Here is a 19,446-nt window from a genome sequence, read left to right on the forward strand (position 1 = left end):
TATATATTTTTTTTAAAATTAGTTCTTTTTGTGTAAGTAAAGCAGACTCAGTTGATAAGCCCGGGCGGAAACCAAACTGAGCGTCATCGATAAGGGAGTGTCTGTTAGAGAAGCGTTCTAGACGCTTAAGCAACATTTTTTTCAGTGGCTTCGAGAATATGGGAAGAATCGATACCGGGTGGTCATTGCTCATTTCATGCTTTGAACCACCTTTGTGAAGAACAATAACTTTCGATTGCTTCATTTTACTTGGAAATACACTGGATGAGATTGATAGGTTGAAAATGTGCGAGAGAGGCGCAAGAAGATCGGCAACAAACTTAATTAGCTGAATTGTGAGACCCTCAATGTCGGAGCTAGGACTGTTATTCAGTGCCATAAGCGTAGAGAATACTTCAGATGGATCAGTAGGCAGGAAAAATAAGGATTTGGTTAAATGCTTCATAACTGAGCAACCTCCATCTTTGTTGTCAGTAGTATTGGGAAGATTGATGAAGTACTGGTTGAAGCGGTCCGCTAGCGCGGCTCCCGTTAATGGCGATCCGTCAATTATTAGCTCAATGATGCCATCGTTTCGATTGCGGCTGTTAATTACCTCATTCACGGCGCACTACATTAATTTCGGATTTGCATTCTTGTTTTTTCGAAAGAGTTGTTCAAAATAACCTCTTCGTGCCTTGCGTATCTCAGCATTCAATGAGTTCCTAAGCTTTTTGCAAGCCATTAGGTCATCTTTCTCCCAAGCTAATGTGAACTTTTGATATAGTCTATATTTGGTTCTGATCCTCTGAAAAAGCTCTGGGGTTATCCATGGTTTCCTTATTTTTTTGTGCTTTCTCTTTATTATCCAAGGAAAATGAGAATTGTAGACAGTTTTAAACTTTTCAATGAATATCGTGTAAGCGTCATTAACGCAAGCATGGTTGTAGACATCTGACCAATCCAAGTTTTCTATTGTTTGCCTGAATTCAGTTAGGTTTTCATTACTGAATGATTGAAATTTTATAAATGGATATGTAGTAGTTGTGCATCGCCACTTTTTTACCGATACAAAAATTGGACAGTGATCACTAATATCACAAGACATAGTGCCAGAGCAGTGAACACTTGAGTCGACTTTAACGGTGAAGAAGCCAATGATGCTCAAGCTGGATGGCGTAATTCGTGTTAATGATGAGATCACATTGGTAAATCCATTCGATTCAATGATACTGTAGCATGTTAAAGATGTGGGGCTCTCCTCGTGCATAGAAATATTGAAGTCTCCACTGAAAACTAAGTCATACCTGTTTAAAGAGCAGAATTCAAAACGTTTGTTAAAATATTTAAAAAAAAAGGTCATAGTTTCCGTTTGGAGGTAGGTAGATAACGGATATGATGTATTTGTTTTGGCGCAATGCTAACATTCCATACTCATCTGTCACAGTCGTTAGGTCTTCAATGATTTCACATGCATAGCAAGTTTTTATGTATATGGCAACACCACCTCCTCGTGACTGCCTCTTTATGTAGTAGAGTGAGAAGAGATCCAAATGAATAAAATCACTTTTTTCTTGACACCACGTTTCACTAAACATGTAGCAGTCGAAATATTGCGGGAGCTCATTCAAGAGGTCATCAAGCATTTCATGTTTATACCTCATGGAACGGATGTTTAGGTGCAACGCTGTGAAAGAATCGCTTTCTTGCATATATGTTCGCAATGTACGAGGAAGGGCACGATCAAAATATTTTGTATCTGACATTCACTGGGAGGAGAAACATTAAGTTATTGACCCAGAACAGCAGGATAAAAAGGACAATATTGGGCCGTGTTCGTCTAAACGAAACTTGGCTTTCATTGATCCAAAAATAAATTGTATTCTGCTCACTAGGCATCTGCAAAAAAAATATTGATAACGTCTGAAATCTGCAGCAGTGTCGAAACGAGACCAGAGAAAATAAAAGGTAAACTGTGTCATCAGCAAATGTACAACCGTAAGGGTCCCTTCTAGAATAAATTCCAAAGCGTCTTAGGGCATCCGCAGCGATTATGAAGATACTTTTACAAGCCATGCGTGTAGTTTTTGAAACTGAAAGCGATCAAACGACGCCTTTATGACGCACAATCATTGACACGTAAAGGGCAACTGAACGTAAAACGAGAATGCTTTTTATACACTGCATGACTGGATAAGTTGTGATATGGGCTGTGTTATCAGCTTGCATCATGTTAACGCAGAAGACTACAGTTGCAGCGTTCAGTTTTATGGTGAAGTGGTCATTCTTAGAACATCCTCATAGCATGCAATCTTGATGGTTGATGAAGTGTCGGTTTGTCGGGCAAACCTTTGGCCATTTCGCACCCAGACATGTTTCCACTTTACCTCGCGTTTGCGCGCAGTGGCTGTACCAAGACGACGCTTTAGTTCTGGGCATAAATGCTCATTTACGAACACCGCTGTGTCCGAGTCAAACCCAAGGTCTGTTGCATTCAGTTTTGCCTGGCGAGTTTTCTCAAGAAAGTTGTTACGCGTTTGTCTGCGAGTGAACTGCACTAATATAATTTTAACGGAAGAGTACTTTGCCATTGGGACACGATGAGCAACCTCGATGTCAGTGGAATCAAAAGGAAGTTCCAGTTTGCTTGCAATCTTGATCAAAATGTCCGGAACGTTTTCCGACGAACTGTACGGGACACCCTTGATCTCAACGTTTGCATTACGCGAATACTGTTCCATGTTCCGACTTTGGCTTTCATTGGCCTTCACCTGGTGCTCACGTTCACTGCATCGTGTCTCAAGGTCCACGTTAGCTTTCTTCAATGCAGCGTTTTCAGTTAGCATTTCTTCGTACCCGTCACTTATGTACTAAAAGCTAGCCTTGATTTCTCTCATTTCTTTTCTTAACTCCCTGTCAAACGATTCCTTGAAATCTTTTAGTTCAGTCCGATTTCTTGCATAAACTCTTCCATGAGGGCAACAAGTTTTTTTTGGTATCAATGAATTGTGAAACGACTGTGGCAGCAGCAGCAACAGCTCGAACTTGACGAAAATTTGAAAGGCTGAGAAACAGCACCAACCTGCGTGAAAGTTCACAGGAAAAAATTGTGAGCAGATGAAGTCCGCTGTCGCCGCTGCTGCCAAGTGATTCTCAGCTCGGATGTCCAGTGGTTTTGTAGCGTCGCTGTCGCTGGTTGAACCGATCCCTTCGATGATCCCTCTGTGCCCCTTTCCAATGCGACGATTATGTAGGTGGCGGCTGACTTGACACTGGTGTTGTTATCAGAGCACGTGGCACCACTTATGCATCCGGCGGTGAGCCGCAGAGGCGAGCACGCCTGCTTGAAAGTTCACAGGAAAGAACTGTGAGCAGATCAAGTCCGCTGTCGCCGCTGCTGCCAAGTCACCACTTCCTTCACTTAGCACCAAAAATCATCGATGCAGCGCACGATCTTTTCGAAACGTTTGTTTGTTATTTCCTTCTTTCTTATTCCTTCAATCACAAGCCGCAAGGCACACATCATTCAGGGCAAGTGGAACCCTTCAACCTGTACAAACTCCGATCTTTTGGGCGTATAGTAAAACATCATAGCTAGCAACGGTTTACCTAAGGTAAACTGCAATCAATCCCAGGAAAATGTCACACACACACCGGCTACATTTTGGAAAGGGATAGCACCCTGGTTCTCAATCATCTCTTTTAGTTTGTTCAAGAAACCTATTGTGGAATAGTTAATACATATCATCAATGTCAAGTATTTTTTGATGTCATATATCAACTTTTCGAGATTCTTTATTCTAAAAGGATCATCCATTAGTACTTGGCTGAAATGCACGACAAGGTACCCAGAGATTAAGATATGTCACGTGTGTGCTTCGGATAAAATTGCCCTGAAAGGTATATCTGATTTGTGCGTCTTTGCACTGAAGAACACTGACAAAGAGTTACTGCAAGGAGTTGCAAGGAGTTCCTGGAGTGGCTAGCAGCTTGCCTGAAGTCCTCCGTTGCTAGCTATGAAGGATTATTATATGTCCAAAAGAGCGGATTTTGTATTTTCAAGGGATGCACCTGCCCTGAGTGATGTGTACCTTGCGGCTTGTAAAAAAAAGATTAAGGAATAATTAAAGACAAGCGTTTCATAAAGGTTCGTTCGTTACGCCGATGACTTTTTGGTGTTATGTGAAGGAAATGAGACAGAAGAAGTCAGAACAATGCGCTGGGACTTTTTCACAGATGTTGTCCTGATCTGCGGTTCACTTGTGGTGTTCTACAGTTCATTGATTAGAGCCTTGAATTCTTGGCTAGACATTTATGTTGGAGCTATCAGCCCCGAGCTAAGAAGCAATTCCTGCCATTTAAGTGAAATCATTCATATACAGTGAAAAGAGGCGCAGCGAAGGCGGCTTTGCTTTCTGCTCTTACCAAATCATGCCATAACTCTATGAGGCAGAGTTTCTTAAATCAATGTGAGAGGCTTCTAGAAGTAGGCTTTTCTGTTGAATTTATATGAAATATAGCTGGAAGCTTGTTGACGCAGAATAAGCGACAAATGATAGGGAATGAAAATCTGATGCAGAGGAAGTAGAGATCTTTGGTGCCATATATCTATGGCTCTATACCCATAACATGATGAAGATTGGTAAGCATACGGCGTTCATATTATCCTTACGGCCCCCAGCAAAGTTAAAAGTATGTGTGCGCAAGTGAATGGGAATGACAGTAATTCAAGATGCAAAACAGCGCACCGAACAAGATATTCTGAATGCATGCAAGGAATAGCTTGTCAGGTTTATCAGAAGAAATTGATCGGCCAGATCGGGCGATTCGTCAGCGACAGGATAAGAAACTATGCCTTTGCAATTTCGTGTAAGTCCGTAACTAGTATTGGGTTGCGCTGCAAATAATGTACCTTATGTAAGAAAAAAATTTTCCCCAGAAGACCTACGAGAGAGATTTTGGAAGCCTGGGTAATATCTTCGGCTCGTCAGCACGCCTGTTGTTCTCTTATCGAAGAAAGAGAAATACTTTTCAGATCAATGGGAGGACAGTTGAAGATGAAGGTGGATATGAAGGGTACACTTAGAAGTTGAGAATGAAGGTTTTGATGTAAAATAATTAGTTGTCATTTCAGCATTGTCGTTGTTTATTTGTGTATTCATGTCTGTGCTCCTCTTCTACGTGATGTCACATATTCTGGTGCGTGTTTCATTATGACAAAGTGTGAATTGTAAGCATGTATTATGCTCTAAATATTATCATTTCATTTTTATGCCCATCATGAATAGAAGAGTCACTGCTTATTACTAAGATATTTGTACTTCAAAGTTGTTATACGACGGTTAATAATTACATTTTTCCCAAGCTCTTTCTTATGAATAACGAACTGTGAAGATTGCTAAATGGGATGCATGAATCTGACTTCCCGCTTTTCCCGTTGGACGGCAAGGTCATCGCGTCAAGATTGGTGATATCCCCACTCCTTTTCAAACGCTGTGCCCTCTCCCTCTCAGCTTCTTAAGGGCACCGATGTATGGCCAGAAAATATGACTCACTTCTGTTCCGCAATACTATACGAGACCGAAACGGTATTATTCCCACTAATAGTATCCTTTCGTCGTTGTTTGGGTATATGCACTTTACAATATCTCGGCCAGTTAGGCTTTCGCCATGTCCATACCGCTACTGTGACGTACAGGTATGTGCATGCCGAAAGCGAATACATGTTCGTTTACCCTCAAATCCCTACTTTGGGCCCCTGTTGTGTAAGACGTAACCATTGCCATATTTAATTACCTAGCGCTTCACGGCGTCGCCAATCGTCAGTACGCGACACAGTTATGATGAAGACGTATCAGAGCATTAAAAAATAACAGTGAGGTGTGTACGTAAGAGAGACGCTGATGAGCACAGTGTTGGAAGACGAGAGGCGGAAATGAAGCTCCGGATGATCGCGCCTTACAGGAGGAGATCCTATAAAGACCGGGAGGCCTAAATTGGGGCCTGTGCTTCCTCCAGACAAGAAGATCTGGGCATGCGCACCGCAGCTATGCCTCTGAACTGGGGACCGTAGTCTGCACGCGTGTTCGACGCCGTGCCGGCTTTTTCTGCTACGGCGCAGCTGTCACCCACCAGAGCTAAGTAGCCTCACACCTCAGCTGAGCCTCTTCCGGTGACTAACTCTCTTCTGGCTTAACTAGTCCCAGCCCATTTAGGAGCTGCTCCTGCATTACCCAAGACGCGTTAAAGTCCTCGCCTGTCCCTGTCAGTCGCACAAGAGGTAGAAGGCGCCCGACGCGAACTCGGTGATTTTAGTCATCTTACGCCTAAACATCTATTTACCCTATGTCTTGCGATAATCTGTGTTTGCCATTGCGTTTGTGTTAGTGTGTCTTTGCCTCGTACAATTCTCTCTAGTTTCGTATTATACATGTAGACATGAATCTGCGTTCCTAGTTTCGGCAGGCTGGTAGTGACATGAGTCGCACTGAACCAGCCCTTCGCTGATGGTCGTTGCACGAAGAGGCTGCTCATATGACATAAGCTAATAATAAGTGCAGTTCCATCTACCATATTTTAAAATGCGCCCGTATGGCCTCTAAGTACGGTGTCATATTCGGACGTCACGAGTTCGGTTCAGTTGAGTTGAAATTCTTTTCCCTTAAAGACCCCAATTTAGGAAGTGCACGTAAGGGATGGGAATAGAATTGAAACACTAAAAAAACGGCGATGATTGTTTAACATTTCAGGTGATCGGTTACACATTTTTGGAAAGCAGTTGACGATGCGATGTCACAGGGAAGGCCGTTTCAGTCTGTAGCTGTTCGAAAAAAGTGCGAAGAAGAAAAGGGGAGAGATGGTAGTGGGAGATTGTGGGCGCGCAACTTGAATTGGGGGGGCTTGTGCGGTGAGATATGCGCGCTGCGGCTTTGATATACTGTGCTTTATTCAGAGGTGAATAAAAAAAACTTGTGACAATGAGCAGCGCTTGCAATACGGTAACGAAAGAAAGTAGTGGTAGGTCCGGATATTGCTTTCAATGCTGACACATTGGTGTCACAAGTATGAGGAATGAATGAACCGGGCCGAATGATTTTGAACAAATTCCAATAAATTGATTAGATAGGCTTGATGTGGGTACCAGATGGCAGATGTGTATTCGAATTTAGTTCTTACAAGCGATTTATATGCGAGCAATATTACCTGAGATGGATCAAGGTGAAGGTGGCGCTTAAGGAAACCTAGTACTTTGTTTGATACTGCAATGACGTTGCTAATGGGATCACGCCATGATGGATCGAAAGAGACGGTGACTCCTAGCTATTTATATGATTGTGTTATCTCAACCTGTATATTAGAAACATAATCATATAATACAAGCGATAATTATTTTTACTACGAGAAAAGGACCTTAGTTTGGGACATTAACCAATTACTGCAAAAATTTATTACGCTGTTAAGATCTGTCTGAAGTATGTATTTTTCATGACGATTGCTAATGGTGCGATAGGTGACGCAATCATCCGCGAACATTCGAATGCTACCCTAAAGATGCAGGGTTAAAGCGTTATTATATATTAAGCGGCACGAGAACAGATCTTTGCGTAACGCCTGACGTAAAAGGGGGCGATTTAGATAGGTTCCATTAACATATACTAATAGAAACGATTGCTTAGAAATTCTTCAAGCTGCTTTATTATAATATCATGTAAGTTTAACTGCGTCAGATTTAGTAATAGCCGGCGGTGAGCAGCCTAGACAAAAGCTTTCGTGAAATCTAGAAAAATGGCATCCCTCTGCATGTTACAGTCAAGTTTCATATGTACGTCATGAAGAAAGAGGACTAGTTGGCTTTCCAAGGAGCATCTCTTGCGAAACCAGGGTTGTGAAGGGTGAAACTGAAATGAGTTGATTCCCGTAAATTTATAATTTGTGAGCTGATGTATTTTTCATTATTTTGCAAGGTACGCTAGTTAATGATATGTGGCGATAGTTAAAGTTTATGTCTTTGTTACCTGATTTGATGGCTGCAATGACTTTACCTTCTTTTCTGTCAGTTGTAATGGTTGCTGAGTTGAGTGAGGGTGAGAAAAAGAGACATAAATATGCTGCACAAATAGAATTCACATTTTTAAGACTTGGTTTGGTTAAGTACAGGCCAGCTGATGAGTTTCATATTATCAGTTGTGAATGAAATGCCCTCTTCCGATAAGGTGACAGCCGGCATGAAGGATTCTATTCCAAAGCGCGGTAACTGTAAAGGTGCGTCAAGCTGGCTAGTGAAGACAGATGTAAATGCATTATTGAACATATCTGCACAATCTTGGTCAGTGACTGGTTCGTGTGCGTCCTTTGTTAGTGTGACATCTGGAGGATGCTGTGATAGAATGAGTACCCGGCGGGCCGAAAAGAATGCTAGTATTATTTCTAAGCTTCATAGTATTTTTCCCATGCGCCAAGCGTGTCGATGCGTTTGGCGGTGCGGGAAAGTCGCTTCGTTTTGTTTTCGAGCCGTTTTAGGTGCGGGGTACACCTTGGATAATTACGGTTGGTTTAAAAGGTCATACTCGTGACAAACATATCAGTGAGATGGTTTAATTTGCTTTTGAGGATTAACCAGTCTTCACTGACAGAGCGAGTGTGAAATGCGGGTCCGTATTCAGAAAAAAGGCGTTAAAATCTTCAGCTATTGGGTTATAGTTGCCCTTATCGATAAACCCATTGTTTTGTCAGATACCTATTTTCGAGTAGATGTAAATGAGAATAGACCATGTATAACTTTGTAATCATGGATTTCAGGCAGATAACGAAAGGATAATAGATTTTGAGGCTATTGGTTAGTATCAGGTCAAGCATGTTAGCTTATAGTTGTGAAAATCGGGTTGGTTGTGACACAAACTGGTTGAGGTTAAAATTTAAACACATATCAATTAAATTATTTGCCTCTTCATGGCATGCTATTGCGAATTCTGCCAATGAATGTCTGGGTAGTTAAAATCACGAAAAAGAAGAATGGGGGAATTTGGGTATGTGGAAAGAAGTTTGTTAATACTGTCATTTAGATGACGTGGGAGTCTGAATTAGTCTACAGAGGAATGCAGCAAACGCTATTCAACACTATCTGTTACTGGGCAGCGCGACAAATGAGCCATAGTGATTCTACGTCGGTCATGCCGATACGCGGAAATCAGGTAACTCAGTTACAATTTGAGCCTCTGTTATATCACCATTTAGCCAAGTTTTCGTTAGTACGAGTATGTTGCTCCTGCAGGACGAAATGCTGTTCGATACGATTTCACTGTTAGGAAGGAAATTACGAATGTTAGTGAATATTATGGAAGACGAAAGAACTTTGGAGGGCGGTGTGAGTCGACGTTTTCTTGATGATTGGTGACGCGGCAAATGCTATGCGATATTTTAACAGTATCGGTTGATGCGTCGAAAATATAGCGTTTTGAGACGATATGCAGGACTTTAAGGCTCAAAGAATACCGGCCGGAATGTGATTTGGCAATTGCAAGTAACTGTTTACGCGCGTGACGAACGGGGCGGGATAAGTATTGTCCAACACTTTAGTTCGTGCTTTTCAATTTGCAGCCAGAAGTGCGTCTTTAGTTTTGTAGGACAAGAATATAAAGATAACAAGACGACATGGGTGACTGAATGATTACAGACGCGACGTGCTCTTTATAAGTCGTTAGGTTTCATTTGTATTTCTAGATTATTGCGACAAATATTGATGGTTAGTTTCTCAGACTCGGCCCATGTTTCAGTCCTGTTAAGGTAAGGGACGCTATAAAAAATAAGGTTATTCCGGCGAGATCGGTTTTCTACATCGTCTAGACGTGCTTCTAGCTCCTGAGTCTTTTTAGCCATGTTTATTGCGTCTGTTTCTATTTTTCACTTGTCTGTTTTGAGGTTATTAAGTGTTTGGTAGTGTGTTTCTGATTCGTCCATTCGTTCAAGTCTGTGATAGTTTTCTTTGTTTTAATTAGTTTTGTCTGCAGGCCCTGTATCTCGGTAATCAATTGCGTCTGCCCCGCACATAGTTTCTGTAGTTCAGCTAGTACAGTAGTGTTTTTATCAGGACCAGGATTACTCTCAACGTCACCCGATAACTTGAGTAAGGAATGAAATACATGAGCATACTCAAAAGCAATGGCAACGCAGCATTGTGGGCTCGGAACTGCACTAGCATATATTTACTTGATTTTTAGCGAAGAGGGCATATGGTTTACTGACCTGCATCGCAAAGGTGAGTGAATTAGATGGCTGAGTACTGCAGTCACCGAGCCCACAGAGCGGTGCCGGTGGATGAAGCCTTTTTTATGTGCATGTTTGCTAATACTATGCGGTGATCCGTGATTTGGTGATTTCCGGAAAACGCAGTTCCTCTAGCGGCTTTTCCTGTGGGGGGTGAGCAGTTGACAGTTTCTTAATGGCAAAAACAAAATTCATCACCCGTGCGTGGTAGGTCACACACTGAGGACGCCCCCGTAAAATGGCACGTAGGGTGGGCAGCAGCAGCAGGCTGGCAAGCGACAGGAAGGCCGTCTGCATCGTAAATATGAGTGGATTTGTCACCGAGCACACCTGCGTGATGCCTCAATTCAGATCCGATGTTTTCATGTCAAACGGGCAGCCCAAGATGACTACTATTGCCATTTCCGCCATAAACCGCAATAAAAAGGTATGAACCCTAATAGGGCGTCGATTCCGAGATGACTGCAGAATCCGTGCTGCATAAATGCGTAAGCCTGAGTGTTGCTGCATTGGCCGCGAGACGTGTCAGCCTGATTACGAGAGTGACAGGTACTAGGCCTTTTCTTTCCTTGAACCAGTTATACAACTCCGGTGAACTTTGATGCGCTCAACGGAACGCTGGTTGTGTTCGGCAAAGGGCGCGCAATGCACCGTGTGCAGCAGCAACACAGGCTTTCCTTTTACTGCACTGCACAGCAGATTCAGAAGTGCTCTCGGAATTTTCACACTGCAATTGGTCCATTTCTTTATATTCCCATCCATTTCCGCACGCAAATAAAGCCCTTTCTCACTCGTGCACTTTCCAACATTTCTTCCACTGGAATTTAGGGCTTCATCACAGGATGTTGAGTATAACTTGACTCCCTTTGGACGTCGACATTACCCCTCCTCACTATATAGATGTCCGGGTGACCTAATTGGCAGATAAATATTTAACAAATTAACCGACATCAACCCTGATTTAACTTGCACGCCTTTCCTTGGTGCGCTATCTGATTGTACCCTTGTTTTCCAGATTTGCCAACTAGTTCCTCTTTTACAGAACAGAAAACGCCAAGCCCAAGAGAAACCCGCCTACACAGTCATACAATGCTTATGCATTAATAATACAGTGGGCTGTGGCGATGGTTTTGTTTGGCAGCGAATGTGGGAGAGGGTATACATTGGACAGTTCTATTAGGTTAATGAAAAAAGTTACTCGCATTGTTTAACGTTCTTTCATATGACTCAACCGCAGTGCCAGTAACACGCATCATTCTTTAGCAGAATACGCGAAGACAAGAGGATGTTTTTGGGAGCGCCTAACGCAGAACACAGCTTTTTGTGAGTGTCTCTAAACCTAGAGTATTTGTGTGCTCCACTAGGGAAGGGCCTAGTCGGCATAAACAGGGCCATCCCAGATGAAGCATATTTGAAGCTCCCTTTTTTGGCTCGGGTTATTTTATCTTTGCAGAAGTAAAATTAGTTAAGAACATTTAAAAACAGGCGTTCCTTTATACCGATACCAGATATAGTGATATATCGCTTGTAACGATCAAATTCTTGAGATTTATCATTTTTCCCGTTGCCCCCATGTAAAAAATAAACCAGATATAAGATCGATTATCGGCGATACATTGGAAACAACGATAGCTTTATCGCCACCTGATAGGTGTTTACTACGACAATTTGGTTGAATATTCAATAAAAGGTAAAAAATTAAGGAGACAATGACGTGAAAACTCGACATATGCGGCGAAAACGGAAGAAAATGAGCACTATCATCACCGCAATTGCAGCCGCCCAAAGGGTGTTGCTGCGGCCGTATCGCCATCACCATCACCGATTCTATTCTATGACAACTCCCTGGGGAGCGCCCTGCTTTTTGAGGCCCGTGCGGGGTTGCTGCGCACGAAGAAATGGCACGTGCGGATCGAGGGCAAGGACAACGCGGATGTCTTGTGAGCTTGGTGCGGGCGGAAGACAGAGAAGATCGAACATATTGTGTTGACTTGCCAAGTGCTCATGCCATGTCAGCCTAGTGAGTCAACTTTGCCGCAGACGCTGGGGCTCACGCCTGGAAAGCCGCAAGGAGACGCTGCGGTCGACAGTGATGCGACCCAGCGGGATGAGAGGGCTTTGGCTATGGAGACAACCAAACGACGCCTTGAGAACTGGAAAAGGCATACTAGATAGTGTTGGTGGTGTTGCGCCAGGGCGGGACAGGCCGTCACAGTAGGGAATTGACTTGTACAGGACCTATCTGGTCTACCTGATAAAAAAGGGAAGCCTCAGTACCAATCCAATCCAATCCAAGTCCGTGAAAGATGGCGGTGACCACATTGACGGACGGCGCGATAGCTCACGAGATGAAACGGCAGATTCATCGGAATTTCGGGCAGGATTTCAAGGTTGGAAGCCTTGTGAAAAAATACGGACATTCGCACTCTACGATTTTAGCGATCATCAAAGCTGGGGATGTCCTTCAGTTCATCCAGCCGCTAATCGGTTTCGTGCACGCAAAGAGGACTGCCGCCAGCGTACACGCTACTGAAAACGAGGCTCACAGCGATTGTCAAGCTTCAGCTGCTTCTCACACAAGCGCGAATTCCCGACTTTAAGTATGATTAAGTTATTTTATGGCTACTGATGTATACTGTAATAAAGTGTTTAGGGCTCAGTACAATGATTAGCGTTGTTAAACCCGATTTACTCCTCGCTAGTCGTCGGCAAGCTTACATGCATGGGAAAATACGTGGGTGTGCTTCTTTTTTTTTCATTTTTCTTTTTTTTCGCCGGTCCAGATGTAGCGGTAATCGGTTATAACGATCGTATTTTCAGGTTTTCTCAATATCGTTATAAGTGAACTGAACAGTACTACGCTTTCCTAATGTCTTCAATTTCCCACTAATATATAGTGCCCTAGCTGTTACCGAAAAGAAAAGGCTAATAATTGATTTGAAATAACAATCGTTTCGAAATGCAAGCTAATGTCCGTATCAATAAATATGGAGGAGGATACATACGATCAAACTCAGTCTATAGCCAAATGGCCGAGTTTGTGAAACACAATGCAGGACAAGTAGCGCAAAACACAAACACAGGACCACAGAAACCATAGGACGAGCGCTGACTAAGGAATGAAAGTTTATGGAATGAATGCAGTATTATTCATTAAAAATGTTAAAAACCTATTAAGAAAGGCCAAGCCTGCTACGTGGGCTCACAGCATGCAGCTCTCTTGTCACGCAGTAAAATAGAAGGTTTGCTAACACTTAACATTTTTTTTTATTTCAGCATGTGGTAGGCTTCAACAGTCTCAACCGTCAAGCGCGTCAGGTGCTTGTACAGGATATCACAATAGTCCAATTAGGGAAAAAAAAATTTGCAGTCCCGACATGGTAAACGAGATTAGTAGATTTGATGGCGCCCAAACTATTTGCATGTTTTTTCAAACGTGTATCGTCATTAAATTATAAAGGGTATCATACGAAGAAAGTAAACATAGGTATTCTGATCTCAGCTCTGATGTCAAAATCTAGGAAACATACGCAATTAGAAAGCTTCAATGAACAAATTGAGTCTTGAGCATATGGATTACGAATGATCTATTATTGAGGTGTATCTAGATAGCCAAAAGCCTACTTCTTCTGCTTTGGTGTCTAGTCTCAACAAAGGGAACCGCTTGTGACACAACCTAAAACATGTGGTAAAAAGATGTGACTTAGGAGGTGGTTTCGCTGGAGTCAAGAAACTTGAACTGGTTCTTGCTATATTTAAGAACAAAGGCTGCTACAAGAATGTAAAGTAACCTATGGGGTTAAGCATAAAACAAAGTATGTACCTTGTACTGAAGGGGTAGTTCAAAAAGTATCAATTGTAAGGGTGCGTTGAAGCTCAGGTCGGTGTTCAGGTCGACCGTTTACCTAGCGCGTCAGTCTCTTGCGTCTTCGTCTTTTGTCTGCCGTCTTCTTTCTTTTTCACGCGCCTTTCGACGTACGCTCGTCGTCTTTGTCATCGTCGACAATCACCGAGCGTTGGTGTGATACTACAATTATCCCCGGGAGAAAAAAGAGGCATCCTGCCGACTCATGGTGTGGACACAACAGGCGGGTCGTAACAGGGCTTGAGGCGGTCAACGTGCACTGTTTCACGCCCGCGGCGACGCATATCCGGTGTCGGTACAAGCGGTTCTATAACGTAGTTCACCGGAGAGGTCTGGCAAATAATCCGATATGGGCCATGGTATTTTGAAGCAAGTTTGGTAGAGAGGCCGGAAGGGGTGGCAGGAACCCAAAGCCACACGAGGGAGTCTGCGGTGTATGAAGGAGCTGGACAAGACGGTGCGCGAAGGGACTGCTGGTGACCTTGGTTCTGGGTTGTAAATGAGCGGGCCAACTGGCGACATTCTTCTGCATATGCTGCTGCTTGAGAGACGGTGGTCGCTTCGGAGGTGTCAGGGCGATAAGGAAGTATCGTGTCCATAGTTGAGGTGGGTTCACGGCCGTATAGAAGAAAAAAAGGGGAGAAGCCGGTCGTGCTTTGTATGGCAGTATTATAAGCGTACGTGACGAATGGGAGAAGCCGGTCCCAGTTTGAGTGGTCGGGCGCGACATACATGGCCAGCATGTCACTTAAGGTGCGGTTAAAACGTTCTGTCATGCCATTTGTCTGCGGATGGTAGGCCGAGGTAGAACGGTGGACAATGCGGCACTGCTGAAGAAGGGCTTCAATGGTCTCAGAAAGAAAAACACGGCCACGGTCACTGAGCAATTCTTTAGGTGAACCATGGCGCAGGACGAGATGGTGCAGGACGAAAGACGCAACGTCTGGCGCCGACGCAGAAGGTAAGGAAGATGTTTCTGCGTAGCGGGTAAGGTGGTCAACAGCCACGATGACCCAACGGTTACCAGCTGGAGTGACTGGTAGTGGCCCGTAAAGATCAATACCAACACGATCGAATGGTCGGCTGGGGCAGGGCAAGGGCTGCATCGGAACGGTGGAGTGGTGTGGAGGGTTTTTGCGGCGTTGGCATTCCTGGCATGCGCGAACGTAATGACGCACGAAGCGGTACAATCAATAATGGCATGATGACTAGTGAGAAAGTCGCAACCCAGAATCAGTTCGTGAGAGCAGTGAGGCAGCACAAAAAATTCGGCGACGTACAAAACACCCTGAATGACAATTCGAGCTGTGCACGCCGCAAGCGGTTGAATGCGATGTGAGCTGGCAGTTCGGAGAAAAAATTTCGAAACAGTCGTCGTAACTTTACGAAGTCGGCGGCAAAGGTTGGCACTTATAACAGACACAGCGGCGCCAGTGTCCACAAGAGCGAGAACTGCGACGCCATCAACAAACACTTCGATAACGTTGGTCGGGGAAGACGGAGGACTTTCACAAGTAGAGGAAAACGCAGTTCTTGCCTCCGGAACTGCGGCTGTTAGTTTTCCTCCGGGCCAGCAGGAGAGCGACGGCGCAGCGGCGAGAGGGAACGACGGCGGGGAGACGGCGATCGACGGGAGGAGTGGGAGGAGCGGTCAGGATAAGATGAGTCCGTAGAAGTGCCAGCAGGGACAGGGGGAGGGGAAGGTTCAAAGTTTGAACTGTAGTTGTAACTGTACAGGCGGGGGCCATTGCGGTATGACTGCGAGCGCTGGCGACAAAGCCGGGCGACGTGGCCAGGAACGCCACATGAATAACAGATTGGGCGGTTGTCGGAGGTCCGCCATGGATTGTTGACCGGACGTCGAGGAGGCAGATAAGGGCGGGGCGGAGGTGGTGGCGGTGGTAACGGCGCAGCATACGCGACAGGGCAGGGTGGTGGTCTGGCGGCGACAGCGGCGTACGTTAACGGGGCTGTCACAGGCGCAATTTGAGAACTTGGCGGTAAAACTTCTGCAACTTGCTCCTGGATGGTGCGTCGAAGTGCAGAATCTATCGATGGGGTGGTTGCGGCAGAAGCAGGGAGGAGCGATAGTTGACGAGCCACTTCCTCCCGTATAAAGGCCTTGATCTCAGGAAGGAGGGAAGGTGGTTCAGAAGTGAGACTGCATGCTGTCGGAGGTACGAATAACCGATCGTTCACGAGAGAACGCCGGGTAGAAGCTCGTTGCCTTTTGAGGACGTCGTAACTCTGACAGAGCTGAACTACCTCGACGACGGTTTGGGGGTTTCTGGCCGTCAACATGTGAAATGCATCGTCGGAGATTCCCTTCACGATTTTGGTGATCTTGTCAGCTTCGGACATGCAAGGATCAACACGTCTACAAAGATCCACAATGTCCTCTATGTAGCTGGTGAACGATTCATCGGGATTCTGGGCGCGGGCTTCGAGGCGTTGTTCGGCGCGCAGTTTGCGCACAGCGGGGCGGCCGAACACCTCGGAAAAGCTCGTTTTGAAGGCCGACCAGGTGGGTAGGTCGGGTTCGTGGTTGCGGAACCATAAATTTGCTACATCGGTCAGGTAAAAGAGGACGTTGGCTAACTTCGTGGTGTCGTCCCACTTGTTGTAGGCGCTTACACGTTCGTAGGAGGATAGCCAGTCGTCTACATCTTGGTCGTCGGCGCCACTGAAAAAGCTGGGGTCACGCTGGCGAAGCCCACCGGAGCACAGGATGGTAGGGGAACCGGTGGGATCAGTCGAGTGTGGAGTGGCGGTCTGGCTTGTTGCCTCAGGCATAGCGGATGGCCGAGCGAGTGTGCGGCTGCGAAGCTCCAGCTTGAGAGGAGGGAACGAAGAGCAGCCTCCACCAAATGTAAGGGTGCGTTGAAGCTCAGGTCGGTGTTCAGGTCGACCGTTTACCTAGCGCGTCAGTCTCTTGCGTCTTCGTCTTTTGTCTGCCGTCTTCTTTCTTTTTCACGCGCCTTTCGACGTACGCTCGTCGTCTTTGTCATCGTCGACAATCACCGAGCGTTGGTGTGATACTACACAATGTACTTCGGAAAAGTGAACATCATTCAGACAGGGCGGTGCATTATTACACGTTTGAAAAAATGTGTAAATAACTTGGATGCTATCAAATCTACCAACCTCATTGACCATGTCCGTGACTGTGAATCTAGCTTTCCTTTTTTCCATTATTGTGATATCCTGCACAAGCACCCAATCCGCTTAACACGTGAAGTTATGAATGCCTACCAGATGAAGAAAAAAAAAACAAGGTTATGCGAATGCAAGCCTTTTATTTTCCTGCTTGATAGTGAGATTTGCATGTTTCGATCCCACGTAGAAGCACGTGTTTTTGGGTTGTCTACTTTTTGATCGAATAGAAACGTTTTTCATGACTTGTGTTGCTTATACTGAATAATCTTTCAGTTGTGAGTCAGAGCTGGTTCTCAGCTTACTCACCTCCGGTGTTTGTCTTTTGTGCTGTTTCTTTCAAAAGGACTTTAAGGGCGTGGCGGGACAGCGTATGCTGCTCCCGTAGGCGATGGCTGTGGCGGATCCTCGCTAGGGCACACTTACCCTCATCTGGGTGAACTAACTCCGTGCTTTGAGGCATACCAGTGTAAATTGAAACTGTGTTCAAATTTCACATCTATTCGTATTTTATGCATGTGTTAGAGGTGGCGTTTGCACGACGCGAATAATAATTGGGTTTGGTTTTGTGGCTTTTAATACCTCCAATTTAATGGCTCCAAGGAAATGAATTTTCCAAGAAAATACGCCTCGATGATTTCCCTGGTCAACTGGTCTGACCAGGGAAATCATCGAGGCGTATAATATGGCTAAGAAATAAAGATTGTGTGTCAGCTGACCATCCCTGCTCCGGCGTGACAGTGAGGTTGCATATCTGGATATGACATAGTAACACGTGCGTTCTGGTTTTGATGTTTTATTGTTTCTGTACCTTATATAAAGGTGTTTCTAGCGATTAAACTTTAATTGAGAGTTAGCGCTTGTTCCTGTGGTTTCTTCCTTTCATCCCCGTTTGTTCGCGCTGTTTTTTTGAAAAATGTATCACCAACTCGCCAGCTTAGCTATCCTGTTTAAGGAAATGAAATTTCAATCACCTGGTGGTTCGTTTAATAAATTGCATTTCTTTTATACTTTGAAATTTCACAATTTATGGGCTACCTAAAATTTGCATCAGTCTAAATGAGGCTGCTGCCGTGATCACGACTGCGTACCGGGAACTAGCATTTGCGCATTCTAAACCCTAGGTGACACTGAGGGAGTAGAAGCACATAACTATTCATTTTCTTCAGAACCTGATGTTTGTTTTTTTATGTAAGCTTTGACCATTAGTCATCAGGCATCACATTCTATTAGTGGGATAGCCTATACGCAGTGCGTACTCCACAAGTATTTTCATTCAAACAATTCCTTCGGTTGTATAAATATGGAAGACTCACTTGTCGCTCCATCAATATTATAGAAACTTGCGTATCGACGACTGCGGGGGATAACCGGACTGGTTATTGCGGCATCTAGATAACATAAGTATAGAATGTTTTAAAGGGAAAAATAAATCCTGCAGGGGTGTCTTCTTGGCTTGACCTTTGGATTTTTGCTCTAAAGCTTATAGTTATATATATATATATATATATATATATATATATATATATATATATATATATATATATATATATATATATATATATATATATATATATATATATATATATATTTATATATATATATATATATATATATATATATATATATTTATGCATATATATGCTTGCGAAAAAGACGTTCTTGGCTGCAGAAGAAATAAATAGCGAAGATCATTAACACTTCTTTTATTCCTCGTCGACGTTTCGCCCGGGGTCCGGTCTTTTTCAAGACTGTGGTTACATTGCTTGTGTTTCAGTTTTAAAGGTTTGAAAATTGTACGGACGCAGGAAAGAAGGACCACTAAAAATATAAGAAATAAAATAAAATAATATTAAAAAAAAGTGGAGGAGAAGAAAGACGGCCATAGGGGATCTGTTGAATGCTAGAAAAGAGAGGAAAAAACGTGTGCGATGTCCCTGCACGTTAAAGAACCCCAGGTGGTCGAAATTTCCGAAGTCCTCCACTACGGCGTCTCTCATAGCATGAGTCGCTTTGGGACGTTAAACCCCAGAGACCAACCAGACCGACCATGAGTACAGGCGGGCGGCCAAACCAAGAAAATGCGGGGAGCGTGAGGATTCTGAAGGCCCGGAAAGAGGGGCAAGCAGATTAGCAAAAAAAGGAGATGTCAGGGGAGAAGAAAAGCAAGAGGGGGAGGGGGGTCT

General features: G+C 44.2%; 1 protein-coding gene and 1 pseudogene across 2 annotated transcripts in view; one reads left to right on the forward strand and one right to left on the reverse strand.

Moving 5' to 3' along the window:
• Window positions 1-19,446, forward strand: part of LOC146194714 (uncharacterized) — a 361,541-nt gene that overhangs the window by 132,518 nt on the left and 209,577 nt on the right. The window lies entirely within an intron of this gene.
• Window positions 9,312-11,122, reverse strand: LOC146194715 (uncharacterized; annotated as a pseudogene).

This window comes from Amblyomma maculatum, chromosome 3 (assembly GCF_055883805.1).
Source record: "Amblyomma maculatum isolate TAMU_Amacu chromosome 3, ASM5588380v1, whole genome shotgun sequence".
NCBI lineage: Eukaryota > Metazoa > Arthropoda > Arachnida > Ixodida > Ixodidae > Amblyomma > Amblyomma maculatum.